This window comes from Ctenocephalides felis, unplaced genomic scaffold (genome assembly GCF_003426905.1).
Source record: "Ctenocephalides felis isolate EL2017-DRISC unplaced genomic scaffold, ASM342690v1 CF-g0.4_SCAFFOLD_03570, whole genome shotgun sequence".
NCBI lineage: Eukaryota > Metazoa > Arthropoda > Insecta > Siphonaptera > Pulicidae > Ctenocephalides > Ctenocephalides felis.
In genome coordinates this window covers 28,649,402-28,664,155 of record NW_020539724.1, presented here as the reverse complement: position 1 = coordinate 28,664,155, position 14,754 = coordinate 28,649,402, and the positions used below count along the sequence as shown (strand labels likewise).

Genomic DNA, 14,754 nt, shown 5'->3' with positions numbered 1-14,754 from the left:
ACATTGTTGTGAATAATATGTTCTTGATCCAATATATAATACTGTAGTAAATAATATGTTCTCGAATTCAAAGAAATGTCCGGGCTCGTGTAAACTACATATATGATGAATAATATAATCATCAAATACTATTGGGTATAAACAATATGCATTGAATATTCCAGAGTATAAATAATAACTACCATACGCCCTCGGGTGGGCTCGAACCACCAACGCCAATTGCGCCACGGAGACTCTTGTTGTGCTGTTGATAATAATAGGAGTAAATTATATATAGCACAAACAATAATTACAATAGGCCCTTGTCATAATGCTTATAATACTAGGGATAAACTATATATATATGATGAACAATAAAATCATGAAATTCTATTAGATATAAACAATTTTCATTGAATATTCTAGGGTATAAATAATAAATATTTTTCCTCGTAGACCCTTGTCGTAATGCTGATAATAGTAGGGGTGAACTATATGTATTGTCATGGACCCCATTTTATTTGTCATGAATATCCTTTTATTTACTTACTATACTCCTTTAGTCATGCTCTAATTTATTATTATTGTGTACATTCGCCAAATCGACATTACATGATTTGCCACTTACGTTTAATATCTAAGCCGAAATCATAACCCTAGACCAACAAGCCACGGGTTTTATCCAGTGCGTGTTTGTGTTGGAACCAATGTACAACATTGTTGTAAATAATATGTTCTTGATCCAATATATAATACTGTAGTAAATAATATGTTCTCGAATTTAAAGAAATGTCCGGGCTCGTGTAAACTACATATATGATGAATAATATAATCATCAAATACTATTGGGTATAAACAATATGCATTGAATATTCCAGAGTATAAATAATAACTACTTTACGCCCCCGACTGGGCTAGAACCATTAACCTTTCGGTTAACAGCCGAACGCGCTAGCCAATTGCGCCACGGAGGCTCTTGTTGTGCTGTTGATAATAATAGGAGTAAATTATATATAGCACAAACAATAATTACAATAGGTCATTGTCATAATACTGATAATACTAGGGATAAACTATATATATGATAAACAATAAAATCATGAAATTCTATTAGATATAAACAATTTTCAATAAATATTCTACGGTATAAACAATAAATATTTTTCCTCGTAGACCCTTGTCGTAATGCTGATAATAGTAAGGGTGAACTATATGTATTGTCATGGACCCCTTTTTATTTGTCATGAATATCCTTTTATTTATTTACTATACTCCTTTAGTCATGCTCTAATTTATTATTATTGTGTACATTCGCGGTCTTTCTACAACCTTACCGTGACGTCGCAATCCTGTAAGGGACTAGTTACTTTCAATATAACTAATGAAAAGGCGTTTGTTCGTTACTTAATTAACTAACCTATATTTACATTTAATAATCACTTATCCTAAAACATTGCTTATTCTAACATGCGACTTATATCTACACTAATCTGTAACCGACGGCGCAACCAGTGTCCAATACCTGTCCATACATCGGGCCCTATTCACTTCACACACAAATAGTTAACATTTACTTCACTCCTATAAACTATACAAACTATACAAAGTCTACTTTCGGTTTGGGGGATAGCTTCCGAAACGCTGTCCCCACATGACGTCCTCTAGGCTTACATTAAAAACATTTTATTAATCCTTTCTTGCGCTGGACCGCACGTTTGCCGACTTTGAGGCCATGCAGGCAACGCACACCCTCGACCACGACTATCTCATGACTGAGAGGGGTAGTTATGTAGTTAAGTGGGTGCTCACCCACACATTTGTCGGCTTTTTCCGGACGAAAGCCGACGATGCTGAGCACACCTTTTTTAAGTGCACGCGCTGGAAGAACTTCAGGGCTGACACCGAATTGTCCCTGGGAAGGGCCCTTAATCCCCAGAACATTGTGAATACCATGCTGCAAAGCAAGGAAAACTGGGCCGAGGTAGCAGCTTATGCACGGCGCCTCTTGACAGCAAAAATCGCCGAGAGGGACCAATAAACTTAGGAGCTAACGTCACGTGACGCAACACGGACTGGGTTGAAATAATGCTAACGCGGTTCCGACCCAGTCTTCCCCGTGATCATATGCGGGGAAATGAGGAGAGGAGGTTTTTTAGTGGGTGGAAATCCCACACTACCGTCCATCATCTTTTAAACACACGGTGTCTTTGAAAGATTTTTTCCTTCTCTATATAATAAAAAAAAAAAAAACACACATTTGTAACAATATGTGGGTAATTAATATGTGGTATTTGTAAAAATATATATAATGAACAATATAATCATCAAACTAGTGGGGTGGGTGGCATCGTGCCTTAAGGCAAATTGCTGGAACTTCCCGTACCGTAACGAAACGTTCGAGGAATATTGAATGTTTTCAAATAGATTATTATAAATATTGTATTATTGTCTAATATTTATAATAATTATATAAACTGAATTGCAGAGTTGAAATTATTTGTTTAAAGTATATTAGAACTATAGTCAGAATTAAAAATAAAATCTGAATTATTTTCGATATACAAAAAATTAAAAAAAAAAAAAAAAAAAAAAAAAAAAAAAAGTGGTACAAAATTTTTTTTTTCCAAAATCAATTATTTTGTTAAGACAAGCAGAAAGTTCTTTGAATCAATTGAATCGGACGCTTAGTTCTCTCAAAAACTGCCATTTTTTGTACATTTAGCTCTGTATCTCTGAAATGGCTGGGCCTGCCTTTGCGCAAAACTAATAACCCTTTCTCCCAATCATTACTAATGGAATGTTTTTTAGATCATTCAAATCGGATGCTCCGTTCTCTCAAAAACTCGATTTCTATTTTCTGCACTCTTTGCTCCTTATCTCCGTAACTGCTGGACCTGTCTTTGCCAAAAACTAATCAGCTCTTCTCCTTATTAATAGGAATCGAATGTTTTTTAAACCATTCAAATCGGTTGATCCGTACGCCCGAAAACGTGGACGAAAATTTGTATCCATACATACATACACACACACACACACACACACACACACACACACACATCCATTTTTTCTGAGGTATGCCAAAACGTTCAGAAACCTTCAAAACGTCGAGAAATGTAAAAATTTTCAATTCCGATTTTCGGCCCATTACAATAACTTACCCTATGGGAAGTTAATACTATTGGGTATAAAAAATATACCAAATATAATATGAATATATACGGATAGCGCGTTGGACTTCTAATCCAAAGGTCGTGGGTTCGATCCCCACAAGGGATGCTTGGTAAAACTAATTTATGTAATGACCATATATGGTAAAGTCCAGTTTGGCAATTGGTAATTAACTATAGCCGTTTATGCGTTGCAATTTTCGTCTAAATTTTGTCGGCTGAATACCCACAAGAGATGTTCGGAAATATCACATTATTTTAAGAAATGATTTGTCATGTCTTGGCATTTTGCTGTCTACATACAAAAACTCACAATAAACTTTATCAACTTAATAGGTTACAACTATAAGTTATTACACCATAATTGAACGCAATATGTTAGGCGTCGGTGGTGTAATGTTCAGCATAGTTGCCTTCCAAGCAGTTGATCCGGGTTCGATTCCTGGCCGACGCAATCACGTTTATTACATTCCTGTTGCAATTTGTCAAAATTAAAAGAAAGTTTCAGTATGGGTAGAATCAATATTATACCAAATCGACATTACTATTATATTTATAACAGCAATGTAGTAAAAAATATGTGCTCGAATTGAAAGAAATGCCCGGGCTCGTACAGGATCTGAACCCGGGGCCACCCCCCACCCAAAGCGGGAATCATACCCCTAGACCAACGAACCACATGTTCTAACCAGTGCGTGTGTGTGTTGCATCCAATGCACAACATTGTAGTAAAGAATATGTGCTCGAATTTAAAGAAAAGTCCGGGATCGTCTGGAATTTGAACCCGGGACCTCCAGCACCCTAAGCGAAAATCATACCCCTAGACCAACGAGCCAGGCGATATACTCAATAAATACATTTCACACATGATTTGCCACTTACGTTTATGATTAAATGTTTATACTACTGCATTTGTGAAATGTGCTAATTGCAATTTATTTTTATGTTTCTCTTGTTTTTATGATAAGTACCATCCCGCCAATTATAAACCTTAAAGTAGTTAATATATTGCTGTTTTTTTTATAAAATTATTATTTTTCAGGTATTACATCAAGTTTATACAGACGCTACAGAGTATTTTACTATAGAATATTTAGCGAGAAATATAAAGTTAATTTAAAACTCAAGAAAACTTTAATATTATTTACTCATGCAATTATAAATTTGAATTAAAAATAATAAAAAAAATATATCATGAGTGGGATTCAATCCTCCGACGATACGCACACAAATGAGAGTCCAGTCACTTTACCACTAGGCTACGACTGAACCGGTAAGAACGCACGTTGCAAACTATGTATAGCGCGCGCTGCTAAAATGCAACTGGCATCCCTCCTGCTGGACTGTCTTCAGCCAGAACCGCTCCTATGGCTTCACCGTCGTCAAGATAAAAGGTTTATTAAAATCCGCACATTGCAATATTGGTGCATTTAAAAGAGCAAAGAGTTCTTCAAAAGATTGAATGATTTATCTTTCATTTCACCTTAATTCCAAGCTTTATCCTTCCTCAGCACTAATATCAGAGGATTAGCAATTCTTGCAAATTTTTTAATGAACTTTCGGTGATATCCTACTAATCCTAAGAACATTTTTACTTCTCTTGGATTTGCTGGTGCCATAAAATTTTTAACAGCTTCTACTTTGTCGGATTCTGGAGTGACACCCTTTTCTGATATTACATGCCCCAAATAGGTTAATTTCCGACTTAGGAATTCATACGTTATTGGTTGGAGTTTTAGATTGTGTTTAGGTACGTTACGTAGTTGTTTGAAAACATCTCGTAATCTATAATTGTGTTTCTGTAGTGTCTTACCATAAACGATAATGTCGTATATGTACACTAATCCTTTAAATCGTTCGACTCACGCCAATACCATGTTAGTTAACCTTTGCAGTGTGCTTGGTGCATTTTTCAGTCCGAAGGGCATCCTTTTATAGTGAAATTTTCTTCATTAAGACCATTACGTTTTTCTTCATTTTTATATATAAGTTCTACTTTGGAACTATTAACATTATTTGTAGGATTTGTATCCTGTTATATCATTGTTTCGAGAAGCTAAGTTTCTATTCATATCCGTGTTTCTATCAGTAATAGTTGCATCGTCGCAGGGCCTAAATTCTGATAGTTCAACCTTTAATGCACAGACGGAATTTGATTTGCGATTTTTATTTATTATTCCTTTAAGGTTTCCTGAAATATCGCTAGGAGAATTGCGTTTTTGTTCCATCAATTCTCTTATGTCTTGTCGTCTCCGATGTCTTGTCGTTTTATCTAATATATAGAATGATCTCTCTCATTAATTTTCTGGTTCGTTTTCTTACTCCGACTCTGTTTATGCTTAAAATTTGATAGCGTAGATCGTTTGTCATTACACAACGCGGCTTCTTGCTCTTGGCCATCAACGGGACCTTGCATCTTTTGCAAAATGGAATTCCATGTTTCTTCTATGTGGAATATGTTGTTAGTGGTCTTGTGTTTCCACTGTGGTAATGTCTAGTCCTACCTAAATTCTGTTTCTCCTGTATAGCCATATGTACAGCATCCTCTAGATGATCGTGTCTGGCTGCTTTAACTAATAGTCTGAGTTCCGGTTTAAAGCCATTTATAAATACTGTCACAGCTAACTGATTGTGTGCGGATTGTAATAAACTAATAGTGCAGTAAACGAAGCGTTTTGTGTCTGAATTTTTTTGTGAAAACAATTCGGGTTCCGCCACCATCCCCCGGGAGAATGACACCCCTTCTCAATTGTGTAATTACATTTTTTCAAAATTGATAGAAGAACTAATTATGAGAAAAAATGTCTTTTAGAGTTTTTCAAAAAAAACTAATACTTTTCAAGTTACGTTTTTCTTCGTTTTTTTGCAAATATCTCCTAAAACATATATCTTAGCGAAAATGATGTAATGAACAAAATAATTTCAATAAAAATCTTAATAAATTGGTGTTTTATAAAGTGTTCTAGAAATAATATTAAGCATGATTTGAAAGAGCAAAAATTTAAAAGCCATTCGATGTATCTCGACGAGAACTATTGTTTGTCAGTCTTGTGCGACGATCGGCCAAGCCGTTTCTTTATAAATGGCAGAAAAGTGAAAAATTTTTCGTCTACGTTTTAGCCCACAATTCTGAATCGATTTTGAAAACTCAAAAACCGTTCGAAAGATATTGGTTGGGAATCGTGCTGATTAGTTTTTGGTAGAGATCGGCCGGGCCGTTTTCTTGTAATGAAGTTTTTAAAAAAAAAAATTGACGATTTTTATGATTATTTTTTTGACGATAGATACCATAGTCTTCTAGATCATACTAAAATATTATGGCCCTACGACAACTGGTTTAGCTTTAAAAATTCGTCAAAGTTTGCAAAAATCAGTATGGTCTTTTTGGAATTTGTCAAAATTAGACTTTTGATCGACGTTTTCTCAAAAACGCCTGAACCGATTTTAGAAATTTAAAAGCCATTTGATATATTTCGGTGAGGACTATCGTTTGTCAGTTTTGTGCAACGATCTGACAAGCCGTTTCTTTGTAATTCGAAAAAAAAGTGTTAAATTTTGCGTCCACATTTAAGCTCATCCTACCGAACCGATTTTAAAAAATCAAAAACTGTTCGAAAGATATTAGTTGGGAATGGTACTGATTAATTTTAGGTGAAAATCTACCGAACCGTTTTCTTGTAATTAGCTGTTGAAAAAAAGTGTTAAATTTTCGTCGACATTTAAGCTCATGCTACCGAACCGATTTTAAAAAATCAAAAACTGTTCGAAAAATATTAGTTGGGAATGGTACTGATTAATTTTAGGTGAAAATCTACCGAGCCGTTTTCTTGTAATTAACTGTTGAACTAGCTGTAAGTGGAATTCTGTCTTAAGGCAATTAAGGCATCGTGCCTTAAGGCAAATTGCTGGAACTTCCCGTACCAAAAATTATTATTTTTTTAAAAACGATTGACATTTTTTAAAAAAAATTACTTCGAAAAAATACGATTTTTAAGAAACTATAAATTGAACAAAAAATTACTTTTTTTTGAAAAAAAATTTTTTTAAAAAAAAATTTTTTTTTAATTTTTTTTTTGTTTTTTTTTTTTGAAAAAAATTTTTTTTTTATTTTGACATATTGTGGAAGATCTGAACTTTCTTTTCAAAGCAATCGTACTGCTTTAACTGCATAGGGGCAAAATATAAAGCGCGTAAGCGCCGCGTCGCTGTCTAACGCATAAGCATTGGTACGGAACCCATAGGAATGTTAACAAAATGTATACTTATTGTTAAAATCTCTATAAAATATCTGATAATTTGATGAGCATATGTCTAATGATCATTTTTGACCGCCAAAAGGCTTATTTTTTTACTTTTTCCTCCATATCTCCGAAACCGGTAGAGCTACCTTTATGAAAATTTTATCGATTCTTAACCTTGTCAATACAAGTGAAATGTTTTTTGAATTATTCAAATCGGACGCTCCGTTCTCTCAAAAACTGAGTTACCGTTTTCGGCACTTTTTGCCCCGTATCTTCGGAACGGCTAGACCTGCCTTCGCCAAAAACTAATCAGCACGTCTCCTTATCAGTACGAATCGAATGTTTTTTGAATTATTCAAATCGGTTGACCCGTGTTCCCGAAATCGTCGACGAAAATTTGTATCCGCACATACATACACACACATACATACACACACACACACACACACACATACACACACACCCACACACACATACATCCATTTTTTCTAAGGTATGCCAAAATGTTCAGAAACCTCTGAAACGTAAAGATATATAAAAATTTTCATTTTCGATTTTTTTGCGATTACTATAACTTACCCTACGGGAAGTTAAAAAAAGTGTTAAATTTTCGTCGACATTTAAGCTCATCCTACCGAACCGATTTAAAAAAATCAAAAACTGTTCGAAAGATATTAGTTGGGAATGGTACTGATTAATTTTAGGTGAAAATCTACCGAGCCGTTTTCTTGTAATTAACTGTTGAAAAAAAGTGTTAAATTTTCGTCGACATTTAAGCTCATCCTACGAACCGATTTAAAAAAATCAAAAACTGTTCGAAAGATATTAGTTGGGAATGGTACTGATTAATTTTAGGTGAAAATCTACCGAGCCGTTTTCTTGTAATTAACTGTTGAAAAAAAGTGTTAAATTTTCGTCGACATTTAAGCTCATCCTACCGAACCGATTTTAAAAAATCAAAAACTCTTCGAAAGACATTAGTTGGGAATGATACTGATTAATTTTAGGTGAAAATCTACCGAGCCGTTTTCTCGTAATTAACTGTTGAAAAAAGGTGTTAAATTTTCGTCGATATTTAAGCTCATCCTACCGAACCGATTTTAAAATATCAAAAACTGTTCGAAAGATATTAGTTGGGAATGGTACTGATTAATTTTAGATGAAAATCTACCGAGCCGTTTTCTTGTAATTAACTGTTGAAAAAAAAATTTAAGCCGATTTTCCTGGAACTTTTTTGGCGATATACATCATGGTCTTATAGAACTTACTGTAATATTACGGCCTTACAACAAGTAGTTTAATTTTATAAATTCGTCAAAGTTTGCTAAAATTATTATCGTTTTTTAACTTCCCGTAGGGTAAGTTATTGTAATGGGCCGAAAATCGGAATTGAAAATTTTTACATTTCTCGACGTTTTGAAGGTTTCTGAACGTTTTGGCATACCTCAGAAAAAATGAATGTGTGTGTGTGTGTGTGTATGTGTGTGTGTGTATGTATGTGTGGATACAAATTTCCAGTCACGTTTTAGGGCGCACGGATCAACCGATTTGAATGGTTCAAAAAACATCCGATTCCTATTGATAGGGAAAAGAGCTGATTAGTTTTTGGCAAAAGCAGGTCCAGCCGTTTCGGAGATACGGAGCAAAGAGTGCAGAAAATGAAAATCGTATTTTTGAGAGAACGGAGTATCCGATTGGAATGATCTAAAAAACATTCAATTAGTAATGATTGGGAGAAAAGTTTATTAGTTTTTGGCAAAGGTAGGCCCAGCCATTTTGAAGATACGGAGCTAAATATGTAAAAAATGGCAGTTTTTGAGAGAACTAAGCGTCCGATTTAAATGATTCAAAGAACTTTCTGCTTGTCTTAACAAAATAATCGATTTTGGAAAAAAAAAATTGTCCCATTTTTTTTTTTTTTTTTTTTTAGTTTTTTGTATATCGAAAATATTTATTATTAATTCTGACTATAGTTCTAATATACTTTACAAATAATTTCAACTCTGCAATTCAGTTTATATAATATTTATAAATATTAGACAATGTTACAATATTTATGATAATCTATTTGAAAACATTCAGTTTTCCTCGAACATTTCGTTACGGTACGGGAAGTTCCAGCAATTTGCCTTAAGGCACGATGCCACCCACCCCACTAGTTTTAAGTAGGATTGATGAAGTATATTATTTACACATTTTTTTTGATTAAGTCGATTCTTTACACATATCGGGAAGTTCATGTAACTTGCCTCAAGGCTAAATACCAAACCAACTAGTTTTATATTATAACTATAAGCTCTGCCCACGACACCAGGAAAAGGTTGGACGGATCTAGCACCCCATTGGAGAGTGAATCAATCCACATTTGGAACCCAACCCAACTCAATCAACACCCCACAACATTCCATATCATTTCATGGTGGCAGTGGTGGGATTACCTCGTGGTGAAGTGCAGTGTTGAGTGTGCTGTGATTGTCGAGCAAGAAGCTGAGTAGCAGAAATTTTGCATCCGGCGCTGCAGCAACAGCTGAAAACCAGCAGGATCAGGACTGGCACGAAGTACCAGAGGCATTAAAGGCGGCGGTATACCAAATAACACGGTGAGAAAGGCGACTTTACGCAGAGAGACAAGGACATACTCTCCGCAAGTAAGTGAAACATTTTCTATTTCTCTGGATTTCATTTTGGACAACCTACAACCCCAGAAAGATGACGACCAGTTCACCCAGAAGGACCTCCATTTTCGCAGATAGAATAGATAATTTTACTTTAACTGATAATGACCTTAGTATTAATAAAGATGCCATAAATCTAGCTTTCCAACCAATACCCAAATTCGATGGTAAACCAACTGAATTATATAGGTTTATTTATACTGTTGAAAACTGTAGGCAGGGTTTGAATGCAGCATCTTGTGTGGAACTCCACAAAATGACTCTCAATAAATTAGAAGGGGCGGCTTTCCAATATATTAGGAGATCAGATGTTACTAGTTGGTCAGAACTTAAAAATCTTCTCATAGATAGGTTTGGCGAAAGGAGATCCATGGCCGAATTACAGGTAGAGCTGACAAATCTGAGACAGTATCCTGGGGAAAATGTAAGGACTTTTTCAAATAAAATAGAAAGGTTACTTGGGCTCATGTACGACCAAAGTATTTTGCAAGACAACACAAAAGCTACATTACTCGAGACTGCTCATAACGAGTTGGCTCTGACGGTATTTATAGACGGCCTTAGGCCGGATATTAGTATGCCGGTTAGGGCCGCGAGACACAATTGCAAGAAGCAATTTCAATGGCACTTCAGGAGGAGCGGAATCTGGAGCGGTCAAAACATCAAGAAAAGAAGGTGAAGATGGGCTTACCAGGTGCGGACGGTTTTAGAAGACATTCCAATCAATTCTGCAAGAGATATCGGATCCTGGGACACCACATTTCTAACTGCAGGAGGAGGACCATGTTTGACGTAAACAGACAGGCCAGGGATTCTCAGACGAATAGACAAAGCGAGCACCATCAACCTGAGACAGCACCACGACCTCCCACTCCCGGAACATCTTCAGCAAATCGTGTGTCGAACGGACCGACATCAAAAAACGGATAGACGCCAGGAGTATATGCGACCAAGATTACACCTGCGCGGATAAAGTTTATACAGTCTCCCGAAGAAATTTGGTAGATAGCAACTTGGTCAAAATTAGAGTAAATGATAGGGAAAGCATGCTCATTGTGGATTCAGCGAGTGACGTATCAATAATTAAACATAATATTTGCTTACCCCAATCTATCCAAGCGGAGGATGTGTCACGATTAAAAGAAATTGCAGGCGAATACGTGTATACACAAAGCTCAACATTATTAAATTTCAAATTTGGTGATGTTGACTTTAAACACAAATTCACTGTAATACCCGATAACGTCGACATTTACGCAGACGGTATAATTGGGTTAGATTTTCTTTTAAAACATAAAGCCCAACTAGATTTTTTCTCTAACACGTTCACGTTAACAGCTGATAATAAACTAATTACTGTTCCACTGGGCAACATAACAAACACCTGCACGACGCATCATTTCGCTGACCCCACAGAAACCGCGCGCTGTGCCGGGGATAGCGTAACGCTGTCAACAACACCGCGTGTGGATGAGCGCATTGTAAATAAACAAAAATCTAAGCGCAAGAGTTTGAAGAAATCAAGTTCGAAAATAAATTTTAATAATCTTAATGAGGGGAATAAGCCATCAGAGCCAACTAATACAGAGGGCACAGGTAGTAGTACTGAAAACGTAGGTGACTCAGTTCGCGACAAGGAGTATCCTAGCATGAGTAGGAACGCTCCTGTGACTCTTGATGATACAATTTATAATTCGGCTTTAAATGCCGTTCCCGAGGCGAAACGCTCGGAGAATTTCAAAGTGGCTAATGCCATTATTCAGACAAAAATGTCTGTAGATAGTCCGCTTAGTTCAGTTTGCCTTAAGCTAAATAATGATATTAATAATGGGGCTTCTGTTGAAACAGCAAAGGACCATAATAGGGTATTGACACCCGATAATAGTCGTCATAGAGATAGCAAATCCTTGACTGACCACACAGCTGGAAATAATAGTAATGATTTAATTGATGACTCAGTAAAGGCACATGTAATTCCTCCTAGGACAGAAACGACAGTTTCCTTCACTACCGACGTGGTAGACGATCTACTTTGCATAGCTGATGAGATCCTGGAAGAAGTCTATGTTGCTAACTGCATTTTAAAACCCTTTAATAATAATAATCATTAAATAATTATTAAATTTTATATAAAGATTTTAAATACTAATGATTTTGAAGTAAAGATAAATAGTAACTTTAATTTTTCGAATTTGCACGCGCTTAAGGATTTTCAGAATTTTAAAATAGATAAACACAAAGTTGATTGTGATTATGATCAGATTAAGAAAGTTAAAGATAGTATTCGTACCGATCACATGGATTCTCAAGAAAAGGAGTCTATATTAAGCATTTGTGAGGACTTTTATGATTTGTTTTATTTGAAAGATAATAAATTAACTTTTACCACTACAATTAAACATTCCATTATCACAACTTCCGAGAAACCCATTTATTTAAAGCAGTATAGACTCCCTCATGCTCAGCAAGCTGAGATCCAAAGGCAAGTAGATGATATGTTGCAAAATGACATCATCGAGCAATCCGACAGTCCATAGAACTTCCCATTATTAGTTGTTCCTAAGAAGGAGGATGTAGATGGTAACAGGAGATGGCGCGTCTGTGTCGACTTCAGAAAGTTGAACGAAAACACAGTCAGCGACACTTATCCGTTGCCAAATATAACCGAGATCTTAGATCAACTGAGACAATCTAGTTTCTTTTCCACTTTAGATTTTGCCAGTGGGTTCCATCAAATTGAATTGGACCAAAAGGATCGAGCAAAAACAGCCTTTTCGGCTTGCGGAAAAAAATTCCAGTACAAACGCATGCCATTCGGGCTTAAAAATGCTCCAAGTACTCTGCAACGCTTAACAAATTTAGTTTTGGCTGGTGTGGAAGGATTTAAGGGTCTTGTGTACATGGACGATATAATCGTATACGGTAAGACGCTCCATGAGCACAATTTCCGGTTGCGTGCTGTTCTTCAGCAGCTACGTAACCACAACCTGAAGCTTCAGCCTATAAAATGTGAATTTTTAAGGCGAGAGTTGACATATTTGGGGCATATTATATCAGAGAAGGGCGTTACGCCCGATTCCAAGAAGGTACAGGCAGTACAGGATTTCCCAGCGCCGAAGAACCCAAGAGAAATAAAAATGTTCCTGGGTCTTGTCGGATACTACAGAAAATTCATAAAAGATTTCGCTAAAATTGCAAATTCTTTAAATATATTGTTGAGGAAAGATGAACCGTGGAATTGGGGACCCAAACAGGAGGTATCGTTTAATGAACTTAAGAAATCCATTTCCAAGGCTCCAGTACTACAATATCCGGACTTCGAGAAAACTTTTATTCTAACGACAGATGCGAGTGGAGAGGCGATCGGAGCAGTGTTAGCACAGGAAGGACCTTCAGGAGAGTTACCAATGGCTTATGCATCCAGACAGCTCAACAAACATGAAAGAAACTACGCCATCATAGATAAGGAATTATTGGCCATAATATGGGGCGTTCAACAGTTTCGACCATATTTGTATGGGCATAAATTTCTAATCTACACCGACCATCAGCCACTGACTCATCTTTATAACTGCAAGGAGCCTACGGCTAGACACATCCGATGGAAGTTGGCCATGGACGAGTATGACTTTGACGTGAAATTTAAACCAGGAAAGGCCAACGTTGTAGCGGACTGTTTCTCCAGATACGGCATTAATAGCAATCATACTGAAAACATTGAAGAGAAGTTAGTATTTATGCTCAGGAGCGGATATGAAAAGTTCATACAATTAAAGAACAATAGCCAGATTATCAACCACAACGTCATCGAGACCAGAGATAACATCAATACAGGACATAAGACGATACCCAGGGTTATATTTACCCCCAAGAGAAGAGCAGATTTCATGAGGAATTTTAATTATTTTCAGATTCATATTCAAGGACACAAATAACAAAATAAAATTTTATTATGACTTTATAAAGACAAATCTGAGCGATAAAGAAATTAATGACATCTTAGAGAAATTTCATAGGTAAAACATACAGCAAAATTCGAGAATTTTACCTATGGCCAAATATGAAAAATGACATAGAGAAGTTCATTAATAAATGTGAAAAATGTCAAAGGAATAAGGCATCAAAATATACGAGGGAACCTATGTTAATAACGACAACTGCTGCCTACCCATTCGAAAAAATAGGCTTAGACATTTGTGGTCCATACCCAGCCTCTAATGATGATAACAAGTATTTGCTGACCTTTATCGACGACTTGACGAAGTTTGCGGGTGCCATACCAATACCGAACCAAGAAGCTAAAACAATAGCCAAGGCTTTCGTCAACGAAATTATTCTTAGGTTTGGTATTCCTGAAGCAGTTTTGACCGACCAGGGAACAAATTTCATGAGCACCATATTTAGAGAGACTTGCAAACTGTTAAAGATCGAAAAAATCAATATTTCTATGTATCATCCTGAGTCGAACGCGGCCTTAGAAAAGTGTCACCATATGTTTTTAAATTATATTAGGTCGTACATTGGGAAAGATGAGAAAACTTGGGTTACGTGGATCAGTTATGCCGTTTTTGTCCATAACACCACACCTCATTGTTCCACAAAATTCTCGCCGTTTGAACTTGTATTTGGGCGAAAAACTGATTTACCAGACTTTGTTAATAGAGAACCTAAAATACAACATACCTACGATAA

General features: G+C 36.0%; 1 non-coding gene across 1 annotated transcript; it reads left to right on the top strand.

Annotated features, from left to right (window-relative positions):
* Window positions 1-3,528: 3,528 nt before the first annotated feature.
* Window positions 3,529-3,600, top strand: Trnag-ucc. Its single transcript has one exon. It is a non-coding gene; the product is annotated as a tRNA-Gly (tRNA).
* Window positions 3,601-14,754: the final 11,154 nt, after the last annotated feature.